This window comes from Equus quagga, chromosome 1 (assembly GCF_021613505.1).
Source record: "Equus quagga isolate Etosha38 chromosome 1, UCLA_HA_Equagga_1.0, whole genome shotgun sequence".
Classification (NCBI taxonomy): Eukaryota; Metazoa; Chordata; class Mammalia; order Perissodactyla; family Equidae; genus Equus; species Equus quagga.
Window position 1 is genome coordinate 54,341,790 of NC_060267.1, and position 18,074 is coordinate 54,359,863.

General features: G+C 52.7%; 1 protein-coding gene across 1 annotated transcript in view; it reads left to right on the forward strand.

Annotated features, from left to right (window-relative positions):
* Nucleotides 1-3,339: 3,339 nt before the first annotated feature.
* TSPAN11 (tetraspanin 11) overlaps nt 3,340-18,074 on the forward strand; it is a 68,500-nt gene continuing 53,765 nt past the window's right edge. Inside the window, exon 1 of the mRNA XM_046647543.1 lies at nt 3,340-3,462. The gene's annotated coding sequence lies outside the window, so the exon portion shown is untranslated. The remainder of the gene's footprint in view (nt 3,463-18,074) is intronic.

An 18,074-nucleotide genomic window follows, 5' to 3' on the forward strand; every position in this document is an offset into this window, starting at 1 on the left:
GTGATGGATCCCTCTAACAGATGTAAGGAAGGTAACTGGTCCCAGAGTGTGGACAGGAAGCAGAGGCTTCGGGCCCCCAGCCAGGGGCAGAAGACGTGCTACAGACCCGGATGGGGAGCACAGGTCTCCAAATCTGGAACGAAAACTCCTTCACTGTCGCTTCATACACCTGAGGTTTCACCTGTCCCTCCCATTTTTTTCCCAAATGAGGGACTATTCTCCCCATTTTGCAGATGCAGGAAATGAGGCCCAGACCTAGCAGCCACACCCAAGTGTCTGTGACTCAGCCAGTGCTCAGGGCTCAAGGAAAACTACCAAAATGGGAGATCATGCCAACAAGAGCTGTCTTGTGCACTATCAGCTCAACCCCTGTAGTACCCAACTTGACAAAGAAATCACAAGGTTCCTCACGTGAACACAGAACAAGGGTCAGAATGGAATACTGCCAACTCACGTCTCATTTCCTCCCTCCTCGTCTAGTCCAAGGCAGACCCCCATTTCCCTCCCCGAAGATGCTGGATTCTCAGCCTTCCCCTTCATTTTCTTCGAGTGTGTTCTGTGAAACAAAGTGGAACAGATTAGGGTCTCGAGAGTGGAGCAGCACTTGGTGGGGGCCGGGTGTCCACTCTTTCATGGAAGGAGAAAACGAAGACCCAAATCCAGAAGGCTGGGAATTCTTATTCTCCACCTGTGTGGTCTGCTACAGTGGCCACAGCCACACGTGGCTGCTGAGCACCTGAGATGGGCTAAGCGCAACTGAAAGACTAAATTTATTTCAATAATTTTAATTAATGTAAACTTAAATTTAAAAACTGACCATTTGGTTTGGTTATTGAAAAGCATAAGTATGTATGGGGCAGCTTAGGTTTGTAAATCTACTTCTTCAACCATAAATATTATGAAGTCTAAATATAGATCAGGTATTTGCAACGAAAATTTAGTGTCTGAACTGAGGTGTGCTGTAAGCATAAAATACACACCAGAGTTGGAACACTTAGTAGGAAGCAAATGTAAAATATCTCATGATTTTTTATATTGATGCATGTTAAAATAACCATATTTTAGATATATTGTGTTAAATAAAATGTATCATTAAAATTAATTTCACCTGGGGGTCAGCCCAGTGGCGTAGTGGTTAAGTTCGCACACTCCACTTCAGCGGCCTGGGGTTTGCAGGTTTGGATCCCTGGCGCGGACCCACACACCATTCATCAAGCCACGCAGTGACAGGCTCCCACATACAAAATAGAGGAAGATTGGCACAGATGTTAGCTCAGGGACAATCTTCCTCAAACAAAAAGGGGAAGATTGGCAACAAATGTTAGCTCAGGGTCAATCTTCCTCACACGGACAAAAAATTAATTTCACCCGTTTCTTTTTTTACATTTTTTTTTTTTAGAATGTGGCTACTGGGGAATTTTAGATTACATATATTTCTATTGGTTCGCTACTCTAGATGTTTAATATTACTAGGGATAGTGCTGGAGAGGGGATGTCCTTGTCCAGAGGTTCATTTATCACCTGCCCTCTCATATTGCTAAAAGCTCCCTCTGGAACATTTTCCAGCCCTCTCTTTCCTAATTACTGTTTTAATCTCACTAACTTGAGTGAACACCCACTTGCCCTCACCCTTACGCCACCGGAGCTTCTCCTCCCTGCTCAGGCCTGCTCTGCCCTTCTCTCCTCTACCCATCTTTTGAAAACCCACATTCTAAGAACAAGTCTCCTCTCACTCCCCATTTCCCAGTCTTTTCCTTCAGTACCACCTTCTCTGACTTTTTCTGACAATCTCTGTCCTTGAAACTGCTTCATTAGAGGTCAAGGTCTTCGTTAGAGGTCTGCTTCATCAGGGGTCTGGAAGAAGGTCAGAGGGAGAGGCCACCACATTCCGGGCCTGCTCAGGCCCCTCTCCCACTGGACTGTGCCTGTGAGAGAGCGAGGAAATAGGACTGGGCGGAGAGGGACCTTGAACTGGGATGCGGTTTCCACAGAGGGCTCAGCTGATGCCTCGGGAAGCTCTGGAGCTGGGGCAGCCCTCAGGGTCTGGATGCCTTTGTGTCCCTGCATCAACCGACTGGGTCCAAGATACCCCCAAGGAGGGCGTCTCCCCACCCCTGAAATAATTCTCCTGAGAGTACCCAACCATCTCCTCATTTCCAAGTCTCACCCTGTTTTCCTGGGCACCGTGCTCTGGTGTCCCTGGAGCGCCAGCCCCTACTGAACATGCCCCCTTCTCCGGGGTGCTGCCCCGCCACAGTGCTGACCTCCTGGATGGTGTCAGTGTCCCCCTTGGGCCTGGGTTCCTCCTCAGCCCGCCCTCTCTACCTTGTCAACACTCTGGCTCCATCTCATCTTCTCTCAGCGTCCATCACTCCAGGTCCTCCTGGCGATGTCCACACCCAAGCACCACATGGGCCTCCTTCCCGAGACCCCCTCTGCTTCTACAACACACACAGCAAGCTCTGCAGACCCCCTCTGCTGCCTCTTGGAGTTTACCCTCCATTTCAGGTCTTCCTCTCCCAGGAACTACTGCAATCGCCTCCTTCCGAGAGCCCCACCTTGTGTGCCCTCTGTTCATTCTTTGCCAGCAGCCGCGGGGTATCCAGAAGGCTGCCCCTCCGGTGCCTCCCTCAGCTTCCCTGCCTGACCCAGCGGCCTGGAACCTTGCTCACCGCAGTTAAGTTCAAAAGAACGGGGGCCTGCGCTGCTTTGGGAAATAACACATAACGCGTGCCCCGCAGTCAGAAGAGCTCCAGTTAGAGGCGGCTCTGCACCTGTTCTCGGCCAGGCCGTGGACAGATGGGCTCTCTGTCTGGGAAGAGATCGTGGTTCTCCCTGGCCCGGAAATGTAAAGCTGAGGGTGCACAGGACTCTCAGAGGGACAGGGCAGAGATGAGAGTCCTCCTTGTGTCCTTGTGTGCGGGGGGAGGGGCAGGGGCAGGGGAGGCTGTTTGTGATCACCCAGGACCCTGCGTATTTCCCCTCCACCAGGGGCCAACCCCCGGGGCAGGGAGACCTGGGCGGGGGCAGCGGCGAGGAGAAGGCTACAGGCGGATGGGGAGGTTTGTAAGCTAGCAGCCAGGACCCCCAGTCTCTCCCCTCCTCCTCGCGAGGATCCCCCGGCAACCGCCCAGCTGCCCGCAGCTCCCACTTCTTTTGCTCTGTGTGCCCTGAATCGAAGAAAGGCCAACTCCAGACAAAGACCCGGCCCGCACAGGCCGGCTGGGGAGCGAGCCCGGACCGCGGGGCGGGGGCGGGCGGGGGCGGGGCGGGCGCTCGAAGGCAGGAAGCGCCCGTGGCCGGGCTGGGAGCGGCGGCCCGCGCCCTGAGCCCCTCGGCTGGGCGGGCGGGAGCGCGGCGGGTGCGGGCGGTGGACGCCCGGGCGGGCGGGCCTGCGAGCCGCCGCTCCGCCTCTCCAGGCTCCGTCCCTTCGCTGCGTCCGGAGCTCGCGGCCCGTGGCGGGTAAGTGCGGGGGCGCCGAGGGGGCGCCGAGGGGGCGCCGAGAGCGCGCCGGGGCTGGGGGCCCGCGGCGGGACGGGGGCGCGGGAAGGAGGGGTCTCGGCGAAGGGTCCCGTTCCCTGAGCTGGTGGTGGCGGGGCCCTGGCGGGCAGAGGCGAGCTGACTCTGGATGAGGAGCGGGGCAGGAGCCCTCCGGACACCCAGGATGGACATGTGCACGCACTGGGGTCTGTCCGGCGTCTGCAGCAGTTGCGTCCATAACTAGTCCCGATTTCTGCCCTGGGGTCTTGGGACAGAGCTCTGTGCCTCCGAGGGTCTTGTGCAGTCCAGCGTGCCCTGTGCATGTTTGTCCCTCTCTGAAGTGTTCTCTTTGTCCACCCTGAATTCCAGTAGCTGGCTCTTCTGCGTAAGCCCGAGGTGACAGGTCCAGAGTATCCTGGCTAGCATTGTGCCATCCTTGGCTCCGTACCCCATGCAAAACAGGGTTTGCTAAACGCTGGCAGCTGGTGTGTCTCATGCATGCACAGGATGGCTCTCAGCAGATCTGTCTGCCTGGGCAGGGTTTTCCACAAGTCCCTGGGCACATCTGTGTGTTTGTGGGAACATGGCTCTGCAGGCCCTGTCACCTGTGTTTGCCTGCCCATTCCTGCAGGTGAGGTTGGCTGGTTCTGTATGGAAAGAAGGAAGGTGTGGAAGTTTCTAGGGTGTATTGTTTTCACCGGTGATATGTGCAGTGTACACAAGCACTCGTGTGCTGGAAAATAGGAAGGGGAGCATCTCAGCTTGGGTCTGAGTTGCTGAGTGTGCAGGAGCCTCTACAGAGATCTCCAGCACATGGTGCGCAGTGTGAGGCAGGGGTGGCGTAGAGAGAAGAGGCAGCTTCTGGAAGAACTCCTACAACACTCTAGGGCACAGGGTGTAGCTGGAAGGCTCGGGAAGAGAATGCGGGTGGTATCAGATCAGGTGAGTAGTGTGTGCTGGATTGTCCTGGGGCAAGCTGCAGTTGGAGTCCGGAGACCTGAGTTTGAATCTGGATATAGTGGTTGTCGCAGTGTCAGTAGCAGTGTTCCCGGCACGGTCACCCTAGGGCTCCGTTGCTATGTGTGCAAAATAGGACTAATAAGGGCTGTCCTGCCTACCTTGTGAGGTGGCTGGAGCTCACATTGGCCAATGCCTGGGCAAGTGCTGACCTCAGTGAGCCTCCAAGGGCGAGGGGTGGATGCTGGGCCCACAGGTGCCAGTTGGAGGTTTGGGGAGCGCTTGGGGGCCTGGAGCTGTTTGGTCTGGGGGGCGTGGGGGGAGCCATTTGCACCTGCTTCTGGATAGTCAGGTGTTAGGAGTGTCTGCCGAGAGCCTGGCTTTGGACTTGTGGTGTGTGAGATACCTGAGGCCTGTGTGGGACCGTGGGCTTCGTGAGAATGCCTTCTGCAGCACGAGAGGAAACTTCGCGGGGCTGTTCCTTAAATCATAGCTCTGGAGCAGCTTCACTTTCCGGAGAGCCTCCCTCCAGGTGAGCCAAGGGCCTGTACCCACCATCTTGCTTTCACCTTCACACTGCCAGCAGGAGCAGTAGGAGCCCTTTCCACCATGTGCAGCCAGGGAGCCAGGTGAGGAGGAAGCTTTCCCAGCCGAGGTCACAGGGTCCCAGGTCTGTGATGTCAACTGCAGGGTGCTGTCTGCTGGGTTGCAGAGCACCAAGGCTGTCACCCGCTGAGGAGGGCAGGGAGGGTGTCAAGAGTCAGGACAGATAGCCTGAACCCCAGGACATGGTGGGCGGTTCGTCACCCCTTGCATGTCACCTGTCACCAAGCCTTGTTTTCATGTAGTAAACATTGTGAAAGGCAAGTGCCCTAGCCAGGGAGCCTGGAGACCTGGGCTCAAGTGTCGCTCGGCTTCCTACCTGCTGTGTGACCTGGAAAAAGTCATTTCACCTCTTTGGGTCTGCTTTCTTATTGGGCAGAATCAGGGCATCTTTCCTTATTACGGTTCTGCTGGGAGCTCATGCTTTGCCTCCTCAGAGAGGCCTTCCCGGATCCCTGTCTACAGGAGCCCCTCCCACAGCCACACCACTGCCCTGTCTGCTTCCTCCACGTGCTCACACCGCCTGACTTCACTCGGCTGCGGAGCCCCCTGGAGCTTCTGGGCAGGGGACCTCCCTCGTCCCGTCACCTGCTGGTTCTCCAGCGCCTGAGACGGGGCTGCGAGGCCGTGTTAGTGAAGGAGCGAAGAACTTTGCGGGAGGGGATGGCTGCCTGGTGTTCCCATCCTGCTCCTACGAGCTTTGAGGGAGGAGCAAGCCTACAGGCAGGGCCATGGGTACCTCACGTCAACAGCTTGCGGTTGATCTGAGTTATGGGTTGTCTTCCAAGTGGGATTTCCTTTGAGGAAAGGGCCCTCCCACTAAAATAAGACTAGAAAACCATGTCAGAGACTCATGGGCCTTTTCAACTCCAAGGTAAAATGACAGTCTGGAAGTAATGCACACTTGGCCCTCAAGAAGGACCAAAGGCAGTGATTCTGACACCGCAAGTGGTGATCCCGCAGATCTCTGTGGCTTGGCTGTGGAATTCATCACATGCATGTTTGCAACTGGTTTAATTTTCTGAATTTTTGGTCTTAGTTAATAAGAAGTGATTTTGCACACAATACAGCAACAAGGGGTATGTGGGGACTCTGAACCACGTGTGAGAGGAGCGCCAGACCAGGAGGGGACATTGACTGTCTGCAAAGTGGACAGCCACACGCTGACACCTGACAGCCGCCTATTTAGGGCAATTATGCATGTCATCGTCCTCCCCTGGGTATGTTCCCAGGCAAACTGCTCCGATGTGCCTCTGCCCTGGAGAGGTCCACTCGGCGCCAGTTTTCTTGAGTAGCTGGTGGTGGAGAGGAGCCCTTCTCTCTGGGCGACTCCTGGGCCTAGAGGACGGCAGCATGACGGCCGGTCCTGACCTCTGTTTATAGCAGCCATGTCGGCTCCACAGAAAACATTCTCTTGTGTCGTCTCTTCCTGTAAATACATTTGCACACGGCATTGTGAGCCTGCGTGCCAGGTTTTTGGCACAGAATATATGTTTCCCACCACGTTTACTAAACCCCATGGGAGTTCATATGCCACGTGTATACTGTAATTTAGTTAGGTAATACACATTATCTGTTAGTAGCATACCCACGATGGAGAAGGAGGGTTAGTTGTTTTGCTGGGTTGTTTTGGTGGCGGTTGAGGAGGGAGGCTATGGAGAGAACTGGACAGAGGAGACCTGAGTACGGAACAGAAGCCTCTCTGAGTTCCTTTGGCCCTTGACCTTGCTTCTTGTCCATGTCCCTGCTCTGGCGACTCCTGTGGGTGCCCCAGTTGATAAGGCTTACACTTACAAGATGGTGTGCTGCCGAGCAGAGAGAGCGGAAGGGGAGTGTGGGGTGGGGACGGCTGATAAATATTCACGATTCACCGAGTGCCCGCTCCAGGCCTGAGAAATGCATAAAGATCCGGCCCCTGACCTCCGCGCATCTAGTTGAGGAGCTTCACCTCACTCCCGGGAACAGGAGAAAACAGCTGAGTGCACACTGCATGGCGCTCACCTGGGCCCAGCGGGAGCTCAGGGGAGGAGAGGGGACCATAGGCCGAGGAGGGCCCGGAGCCCACCTCTGGGGTCAGACATGCTGCCGCGAATCGGCTCTGCCCGTCCTCCCCACCTGACCCCACTCAGCTTCAGTTCCTCCTCTGTAAACCGAGGAGGCGATCTCTGACTCCTAGCCGGGATGCGGATGCCCAGGGTGAGCCTGGATAGTCCACTTGGTCAGGGCCCGGAGCGCCCCGGCGTCTGCTGACCATGCAGCCCTTTGGGAAAGGGTGGGTGGGAGGAGGGGCCTGCCGGGTGGAGACTGCTGTGCAGCTGCCTGTGACCCTGGGCTGCGCTGGCGGTGGGCGGCGTGGCCTCCTGCTGGTTAGGCCCCCGCGAGCCAAGCACCCCTTTTCTCCTCGGGGCGCCTCTCCACGGGGCGTTCCCCCAACATGCTGAGGAGGAGGGCAGCTGTGTGTCAACAGCTTCCCCTCCCGTTTGTCTTTGCTGCCCCTGTCCGCACATATGGCCCTTCTTACGGCTTAAGCAGCTTTACTGTAAAATACCGGGAATTCAAGAACTGCGGATGTTACGAGGAACAGGAAATGTTAAGAGGAATTGCTGGACGGTTCCCCGGTGTGTTTTGAAGCAGGAAGCAGGGTTCCCTGATGCCCTTTGATGGGAGTGGGGATGGCCGCAGCGCTCCCCACCTTAGGCCTGGTTTGCTGTCTTTTTCTTCAGTGATCTCATGTTTTAAAAGATTTTTCTCAGCCAAACTTCACTATCCATGAAAATTTGTTTCTCCATCTGAAAAATTAGTCAAAGACCACATAACTCAAAGTGTTTTCACTATCCAGTGTCCACTTTTCTGTTTTATATCATTGACATTTTTAAAAGATCAGTTTAGGTCATTTACTAACAGATTCTAGTGTGTTTAAAAGGCTCAGAAGAGAAAAGAAAAAGGACAGGAGTGGTCTGGTATCGTCCAGTTTGGTTGAGGTCTGGAACAGATTGGAAAGTTTTCTTAAAAAGCATTGTATTATCCTGTTTGATCAGGTAGGTGTGGGAGCTAGAGTCTGAAGCCTTTTTTTCTTTTTTCTTTTGGTGAGGAAGATTCACCCAGAGCTAACATCCATTGCCAATCTTCCTCTTTTTTTTGCTTGAGGAAAATTAGCCCTGAGCTAACGTTTGTGCCAATCTCCCGCTACTTTGTATGTGGGTCCCTGCCACAGTATGTCTGACGAGTGGTGTAGGTCCGCACCTGGGATCGGAAGCCGTGAACCCAGGCCGCCAAAGCAGAGCGCGTGGAACTTTAACCACTCCACCACAGGCCCGGCCCCATGAAGCCTTTTTTGACAGGTAAAGATCTGAGTTTCTCGAAATACTGTAAAGAGATTTCTCTCTCAGAACCCCTTGTATAGACAAGTACTAGGGTTCTGACATTTGGAAAATGATGTCTGTACCATGGTTAGAATTATATTTCTCACCATTACCTGAGGATAGAAATTATGTTGAATGACTTTTTATCCCTGGAACTAGTGCAAAGCTAAGCAAACAGTGGGAGCTCTGTGAGCGTCCGTGGGACGGATATTTCAGGGAGGAGCCACCACTGAGACTGGCTGCAGGGGAAGTCCCCCAGCCAGGGCCGCCTACATAATTTGTGGGACCCAGTGCAGAATGAAAATGTGGGGCCCTGGTTCAAAAATAAGGAAAAAGTGCCATTAAAGGTACTAAAATATAACACTCTTCCCTTTCTTTCATGGTCTCTTTCTTGGCTTGTCATGGTGGTTTCTATTTGCCGTTTAATGACATTCTAAGTAAAGAAAAATTAAACTTTTAAATTATTAGCATGAATTTTACCATTCATCTTTATATTGTGTAATGCCAGTTTTAAATGGCAATATATGAGCATTTTCCTCATACATAGAATCACCAGAATTACACAGTTCATATGTCATAGCTCGAATTTTGGGCTTACCAGACAGAGGAAATGATGCCCAAAACCAGCTCAGCTGTGTTTCTTTCACTTCTTAATACATGCACTTTCTGTCAACATACTCTGCCTTCGGGGTGATGGTAAAGGACAAGCTGAAAGGAAAAGGAGCTAGGCACAACTCAGCCTTTTCTTTCCTTCCTGTCATCATTTTCAGTGTAAGTGGTGACTAATGCAGGAAGTAACACGAATAGGGCAGAATAGGGTATCGTGGGCTCCTTGGTTGTTTGCTTCTTAGGATGCATATCTCTCTTTCTGCATTTGACTGAGCCCTGGTTCCAGCAGAGGCCCAGCCTCCCAGGGCCATCAGCGCTGTGTGCTCCCTGGAGTGACACCCTGCCTTGCACTCGCTTCCGGCCTCTCTGAGCCCCATGGGTCGAGGCTCCCCGGAGTTCTGCACTCATGGGGCCTCGTGAATGCTGGATCAAAGGAGGCAGGAGTAACTGTGGACACGAGTACTGTGCATATCTCCTCTGCTCACATCCGTGCCCACCGTCCCAGGGCCCTCACGTACAAAACACAAGTTCAAAGGTAAAATGATGAAGAATTCCAGATGCCAACAGCAGAGTGTTGAACCATGCGCAGGGCCCTTCTCACACGGGGCCCTGGGAGATGCACAGGCTGCTCACCCATGAAGCCAGCCCGGGCCTCAACCTTTGACCTCCTGTTTTGGTCACATTTTGGGGTGCTGGCCCACTTAGGGCAGAACGAATCCTTTAAACTGGCAGGCCATTCAAATGCCCTTGGATTCTAGTTAGTATTTCTATCTTTGGAAAACGGCAGAAGCTTCCATTTCATTATCCAGGTCTCCACCGTTCTGCTCTAAATTATTTACATTTTTTACCAGTCAGCTTAGGTGATTTACTAACAGGTTCTAGGGTGTTTAAAAGGCTCAAAAGAAAAGAACAAAGGACGGGAGTGGAGGTGGGGATTGTCCATTTTGTCAGAGGTTTGGGACACGTTGAAAAGCAAAAAGCTGCTAGGAGTTCTTAGGCCTGTGCAAAGCCAGCCGCCAGCTGTTCTGGGCACAATCATTTTGACACCAAAGCCAAGCAGATGGTCTGGGAGGGGGAAGGGCGTGGCTCAGTCACGAGGGAGGGAGTGTTCTTTGGGTTGGAAAGAAGAGAGGCCAGGGGAAGGGGCTGTGGGAAAGTGCCATGAGACTCTATGTTTGGGGTGCTTTTTGCACACACACGGGCTTAGAGGAGCCAGACCTTCCAGAAGAAATAAACTCCTCCCTGAGTGGGAAGAGAGGGTGAGACAGGAAGTTAGGACGAGAAGCAGTGGGAGAGAATGACATCCTCAGCAGGCAGTTAACACTTTCTGAGAGCGCTGAGCAGATAGCTCAGGGCTTTTAACTCGGCTGGAAACACAGAGTTCCAAGCAAGTACCAGGAGGCAAGAACTACTACCCTGCACTGGAAAAGGAAGGTAGAGGCGGCCCCCTCCTTTTTTAAGTATAGAAAGAAGAACTGTTAGAAGCAGCAGTTATAAATAATAGGGTAGCCACACTCACACTGTACCTTTAATCCTTGGTCTACATTCTACCTTGGTTTTAATGTATAGTATAAATAATGCTAATTGTGAGTAGCTGTTTTCATCATTAAATTTGATAGTTGCATGACTGGCTATTCTCCAGGGGTCTGCAAACTGTTTTTGTATGATCTGCGAGCGAAGATTATATATTTAAAAGGCTGAAACAAACAAAAAACAAAAAAGAAGAGGCAATGAGACCAGGTGGCCCTCAAAGCCAGAGGTATTTACTGACTGGTCTTGTCCAGAGACCGTTTGCTGAGCCCTGATCCCCTGGCATCAGCCTGGGCTTTTCAACCGCTCGGTGCCCCAACACTGGACGCGGCATGGTGGCTGTGGGGAGGCTTAGTCTCTGAACCAGCGTCTCTCTGGTGCCACCCTCTGAGATCCTGATCTAATTCACTTGGGGTGCAGCCTAGGAATCGGGATTTTAAAAAATTCCTTAGGCGCTTCCAGCGCAGCTAAGATTGAAAAGCACTGCCCTAAGGTAGTGGTTCTGGAAGTGAGGCCCGGGACCTGCAGGGTCAATAGCCCCCAGTGGGCTAGAAGTGCAGAATCTGCGGCCCCACCCCGACCTGCTAACTCAGAAGCTCTGGGGTGGGCCCAGCTCTTCCGGGGGTCCTGATGCACCTCGAGTCTGAGGGCACTGCTCTAAGGCTCGCTCTTTCAAACGTAAACCTGCTCATGGCAGGCCAGCGTCACAGAGGGCTGGGTGGAGAGAGCAGGAGGACAGGAGGAAGCTCGCAAGGGGGACGAGCAGGGCCTCGGAGGGTGCTTTCCAGTCTAAGGCTGGACATAACCGTCGCTGCTCCCTGACACACCACCCAGGCCCTGGGAGGTGAAGCGAGCTGCAGGAGCCAGACCTTGGGACTAGAATCACACCAACAACAACAACGATCATGAACCCCTCGCTAATAAAAGTTGTCCATAATAATGTTAGTTTGGGGCTCTGTTTTTCATCATTACATATGTATTCACCTTTCATTATATTAATTTACAGAAGGTACCCATTTGGTAAATGCAAGGATTGAAGCACACTCCCGAACTATCTTGAAATAATTTAAGTAAACTTTATACCTGCCTGCAAAGTATGAAATCTGCGTTTCTGATCATTAGTGATGGGTGAATTCTGTTCTCCCAAACGCCCCCTCTAGGAAGGGGATTCCTGCAGGGTACTTCTCCCCAGTTGCCTGCCCTCCAACAATGTAGCAGGTGAGGCATTTATAAGAATGTCATAGGATTTACAACCTGTTGACAGCCTACTATGTGCCAGGAACTGCGTGGGTTGTAACATACATGATCTCCTATAATCATCGCAGCCCTGTCAAGTCAATGCCATTATCCTCATCTTTCTGTTGTGAATATTGAGGCACACAGAGGTTAAAGACCTTCCCCAAATCCCACAGCTAACAAATGGCAGAGCTGAGATTCAAACCCAGGGAGGTCAGGCCTCAAAATCCGTGGGGGTGGAGGTAGGGAAGTTTGCCCATGATCAGACATGATGTGGCACTTCAATAAACCTAAACTAGTTGGGCTTGAGAACATACAAGTAGTTACTCCCTGCTCTTCCAGTTCTTGCTCAGAGTCCTGTGCATCCTCGGCAGGGTGTGAGCCCACATCATCCAAAGGTTGGATTGTGGTGGTGCCATCTTAGAAAGAATTCAAGCCCCAGAGACACACAAGGCAACCAGAGATAAAGATTCCATCCAAGTTGTCAAGAATGCAGTTGCTACCCACAGAGCTGGCTGGGTCTTTAAATTCTTCCTTCTTCATTTTGGAAATTAGCCACCAAAGTGATGTATAAATATTACATAATATCATCACCATCAATAATAATGAGGCATCATTTTAGAGTCTTCATGTCTCCGAAGCACCATAGGCTCATTAGCTCCTGATGTCTTACTGTTATAGGGCTCGGTTACAAGCGGAAGCAACGGGAGCTCAGAGGTCATGACCGTTGGCAGCCCTGTGAGTCTGAGGTCTCCCCAAACCTGCAGAACTGGCCTGAGAACAGAGATGCGGGTTTGAGTCCCAGCTCTCAGAGCTGCTCGGTGGGAACGGACAAGTGACATCCACCCTCTGGGTTTCTGCGGCCGACATATGGGAGTGGACTGATTTCTAAGGTTCCGTCTCCATCTTCCAGTCCTGGGACATGTGGGCGGCTTTCCAAGGCTGGGGCCAATGGGCAGTGATGATCGTGGTGGTGATGTAATCAGTCAGGGAGCCAGTGTGGGCAGTGTCCAGGGTGTTCTGATGCCAAGTCTATTTCTATAACATCCTCTGTCTACACAACTCATGGGACTAAAGTTCTTCCTTCTTTTTTGGAAAGAATTAGGGTAACAGTGTGGGCTTGTTGGTCAGTTGCCATGTGAGTGCATTATTTCCTTGCCCAGAAAAGTCAAGGATCTTTAAAAAGACGAGTCTCTGTGAGCTTGGCTCTCCTGTGGGGAGAGGATTCTGATGCTTTCCAAGGGGGTGTCTAAGTCCCTAGAAAATATGTTTTCACAGATCTGAGATGAAGAAACATGGTTTATTTATCAGGGAGCTTAGCAGCTTCCAAACTCTCTTCAATAAATTACGTCATCTTCTGGACTTAAGACCTAACAGATTTACATCCAAGTCCCAAAGTGAAAATTAGAATTTAAATTTGGATCCATGAGTGTTCTCTCCCTTTCCTTTATCCTTACGCACACGTGCACCAATCTGCCAGTCCGTGTGGTGTGGGAGAAAGCAAGCTGGACCAGGGGTCTGGGCACCCAGGATGCCTCTAGTGGTGTCCCCGGGGCCCACTGGGTCCCTGAGCCTGTGCCTAAGACACACCCTTCTCTTGGGAGTTGATGTCCAGGCCCTGTCTATACCTGCCTAAGAAAGGAATCTTAACCTTTTCCTGGGGGGAAGCCATAAACCTCTTTGGAGATCTGCTAAAACCTATGGAACCCCAGCACATAAATGGTAAAATCGTTCATGCGGTGTCGGGGCCTCCAAGTTATACCTCCTTGGAGGGAATGGTCTTTTCGGCTTATTGCTAAGTCCTGGTATCCTGCTCCCGAGACAAGACGGGCACTGTTTTGAAAGCAAATGAGAAACTGTACAACTCCTCCTCTCTGGGAAAGGAGATGAGTCTGCGTGTCATCCAGGCTTTTTTTTCTTGCTGCCTGGAAGGGAGAGTCTGAGCCTTTCTGATTCCCGCAAGCAGGTTGTGAATGTACTTACGCACGAAGTAACGTGCACCGTAATGAGGCTTCTGTGGGGGCGCCCCTCCTTCCACCCCGAGCCTCTCTTCCAGCCTGGCTGGTCCCTGCCAGAGCCACAGAGCATTCACACACCCTCCTCTCCTTGATGGAGGCTGCTGCTGCTGCTGGGGTGATGGAGAGGGGGCAGCCTGTGGGGTCAACCAGTACTTGCTGGTCTTCACGGTCTGTCCCTCCAGGGTCCCCACCCTCTTGCCCCCATAAAGCAGAGGAGGAAACAGGCTGAGGTGTATTAGATGACCTACCCAAGGTCACACAGCTGGTAAGGGTGACATTCATTTTCCCTCCATGTATGTGACAGCCCAAATCAGAGTACCAGGCCCGTGGTTCCGTTCGCTCCCCGGCTCCCTCCTCCTAGACCAGGGATGGTGCAGGGGAGAAAGGCCCCCTCCTCCGTGCGCTCAGCATCGTGCATAAGCCGCCCCACGAGGACCTCTTCCGGAAGCTCGCGGGTGCCCTGCAGGCTCAACCAGATCATTTCCAAATAGCTCAGAAATCGTGAGGTCAGGCAAACAGTGGCTGTGGCCATGGGCCTGGGGAGGGGCTGCTCTGGGGACCCTGCCCTGGGGAGGGGGCAGCAGTGTAGTTGGGGCCTCCATATCTGAGGACCTGGGTCCCCGGAGTCAAGCCCAGTTGTGAGTCCTTGTTGAGTCTGAGAGCTGGGAGCGCTGTTGATATGGGGCCCGGAGTGCTTCCCACATCCTCTAGACTCCTCTGAGGAGCCATGTCTTTCACCCCCTCCCCTCTCACACCCACACAACAGTGAAGGCACACCCTGGCCCTCAGAACAGGTGCCTCAGGGCCTCCAGCTTCAGTCTGGTCCTTAATTCAAGCGCAGGAGGTCCCCAGGCCCAGCTGTCTCCTGCTCCTCCCTGGCTCCTGCCTGGCCCACAGTTTGGGATCCCAAACTGTGCATGTTTGGAAGCTTTTTCCCTCTGCTCTCAGGGCCATGGTCACTCAGCCCTTCTGGCTCTCTCAGATTTCTGTAAGGCACCAGTGCCCGTGTTGGCTGGAGCACCCATGGGTGGGTGGCGGGGTGACCGGGAAGCCGTGCTGCAGATGCTCCCACCCTAACTCCAGAGCCAGAGGCGAGGGCGGCGCTGGCCAGCCTCCTCCCGGCCTGCCTGCTGTTGGTAGCCTCGTTGCCTTCCCGTCGTCACATGGCCTCAGACCCTGAGGACCGGTGCAGCTTCCAAAGACCCCGCCCAGGCTCAGTTTCCCTGGCTGAGTACAGGGTCTCGAAAGCTGTTATAGGCAGTATGCGTCCAGACATGCTGGGAGCTGCCTTGGGGAGGGCAGAGGGAGCTGGGAGCAGTCCTCATACCCCAGTGTCCTTGGGGCCCTTGCTGAGGGCACAGAGCAGGGCTCAGCTGTGCCAGAAGCCTCCTGGGCAGAGGTGGTTCTCATCATCATTGAGGAGCTGGGCCCTAACCAGAGACGCATGATGCAATGGCAGACACTGGAGAGCAGCCCAGCCTTACGGAATGGCCTGGCAGGCGGCAAACTAGGACACGTTCCTGGGAGGCAGGCACCAGGAGCCAGGGCAGGACGACCTGCCAGACTGTCTCGAGGCCAGAGTGTCTCGTGCCGCTCCAGAGCAGCACGGGGAGCGGAAGAGAGCGTGGCTCTGTATCTCAGACAAGGCTGTGTCCCGGAACAATCTTCCTCTTCTGTGCAGTGTGAAGCCTACCTCTTAGTTATTGTGAGAACTACAATAATAATATATTATATATTATTATATCATAATGATCTCATTATTAGTCTCATCGTTTGTGCAAGTTACCAGTGGGCCACAGCCTGGAGAGGACAGAAGTAGTGGACTGCGTGCCCTCCCCCGGTGGGGCCAGGGCCACCTGCCCAGGGCAGACGCCGTATTCAAAGGCGGAGGTGAGCCTGTGGAAGACAGTCGGGCTGTCCTCAGACAGTTACCGTGTGACCCGGCAGTTTCCAGGCATTACCCAGAGGAGTTGAAAATGTGTCCAAACAGAATCTTGTGCCTGAATGTTCACGGAGGCTCTGTTCACTATCGCCAAAAGGTGGAACAAGCCAACATCCGTCAGCAGGCAGTGGAGGAGCAGAAGGTGGTACAGATGCACAACGGACTGTTATTCCGCCGTAATGGGAATGAAGCACGGATACGTGCGAGGGTATGAAGGAATCTTGGAAAACTATGCTTAGAGAGAGAAGCCAGACACGTAAACCACATCTGACGTGAAATATTCCGAATAGGCAAGTCCATGGAGACAGAGAGCAGCTTAGTGCTTTCCAGGAGCTGAGGGGAGGGGGAATGAGGAGTGACTGCTTAATGGGTACGAGGTTTCCATTTGGGAGGATGGAAAGTTCTGGAACTAGATAGTGTGATGGTTGCACAACATTGTGTACTAGATGCCACTGAATTGTACACTTTAAAATGGTCACAGTGGTAAATTTTATGTTACGTGTATTTTACCGTGGTAAAAAAAAAGGAAAAAAGTGGGGTGAGGTTGGGGCCAGGTGAGGGTCAGCAGAAGGCAAAGTATCTGTACAGTGAAAGGCTTCAGATGCCCTCGGAGGTCACTTCGGTTCTGAAAATACCTTGTGGGCCTGTGGTTGAGTTCCAGCTCTCCCCTTGCTCCTTTGACGATGGACAAGTGCGTGGTGACAGTATGCAGCTTGAGAACAAGAGAGCCGAGGCCCACATCTCAGTCTCAAGGAGGGCTAGAGCTGGGGGCTCTGTGGCTCCAGCCTTAGGGTGCGTGTGGGGGGACAGACAATCGTCAGGTGAGGGGACCTTAACACACCCTTCCACCAGAGCAGCTACCCTTTATCTGTTTTGTAGATTGAGGCTGTACATAAAAATTTATTTGAAAGAATGTACTGCTAGAACACCAGCTTTCTCACTGTACAGATAAACTGAGGAACAGAGAGGGGCAGTGACTTGCCCAAGGTGCTGGTGAATAGGAAATCCTGAGTTAGAGCCCTGACACCAGACCTCTGCCCGTCCCCATCACCACCGCCTCCGCCTCTCTAGATTCTGCACGCTGACTGTTGGCAGACGTCCTTGGCTCGCTTTGCAATTCCCTTTCTGTGGGAATCATGGGAAGGAGGGCTGCCCCCAGCGCTGTCCCTCTCCTGGGTTCCAGGAGCACACACTGTCCCCACTCAGTCCCCTCCTGCCAAGCGCCAGCCTTCCCTGGGTGTGATGACCAGGCAGCCCCCCTGGACTCACGCACAGGTCTCCATATGGTGATGAAAAGGGCAGCCTGTTCTCGGTGGAAATCAGATCCATTCATTCAGGAAGATCAGAAAATGATAATATAGATCTGTCTCTGAGTGTGGGAAAAATAATAGATTGTATTCTTCACTATAATTAAGCTGGTTTTAGTGGGAGCCATCAGTATGTTAGGCAATGCATTGTTCTTTCTTAAAGGTGTTTTTGAGACCCAGTGTGTCAGAATTAAAACCTGTTCTCCTAGTTCAGACAGGTGGGGATTTTCCTGGGGGGTTAGGCTTTCACCTCTCACTGTGGGCCTTCTCTGCCCCCCTAGTCTGGTCCACCCAGGCAGTTAGGCAGCCTGGGCCAGCTGCCTTGGACTGGCAATGAGCCGGGCTGGTCAGCCCTTACTGTCCTAGACAACACGGTTTCTACCATGGCCTCAGAGAGCCACAGGAAATCAATCAAACAAATACTCCCTTCAGATACCTGGGCTCCCTGGGTGGTGTATTTTTTTTTTTTTTAAGTGAGGAAGATTGGCCCTGAGCTAACATCTGTTGCCAACCTTCCTCTTTTTTTTTTTGCTTGAGGAAGATTGTTGCTGAGCTAACATCTGTGCCAGTCTTCCTCTATTTTATGTGGGATGCCACCACAGCATGGCTTGACAAGCAGTACTAGGTCCACTCCTGGGATCTGAACCTGCTAACCCCAGGCCACTGAAGCGGAGCATGCAAACTTAACCTCTACACCACCGGGCCAGCCTCTCCATGGATATTTTTTGTATTCACTTAAATGAATGCTCATTCCCCAACCTCAGGCTCTGGTTTAAAAGCTGCTAAACCATTTGGTTTTATTTAATTTAACCTCTTAAGTAGTGACTAATTCTGTCATTCCCTGGATCAGGAAGTCCAGTGGTGCCCCATTGCTTTCATAATAAAGTCCAAAATCTGGAGCCTCTGTAGTCAGACATCACTTAAGGATCTTTCGGTCAACGATGGACCACATGTACGACGGTGGTCCCATAAGACTAGGACCATGCAGCCTAGGTGTGTGGTAGGCCACACCAACTAGGTTTGTGTAAGT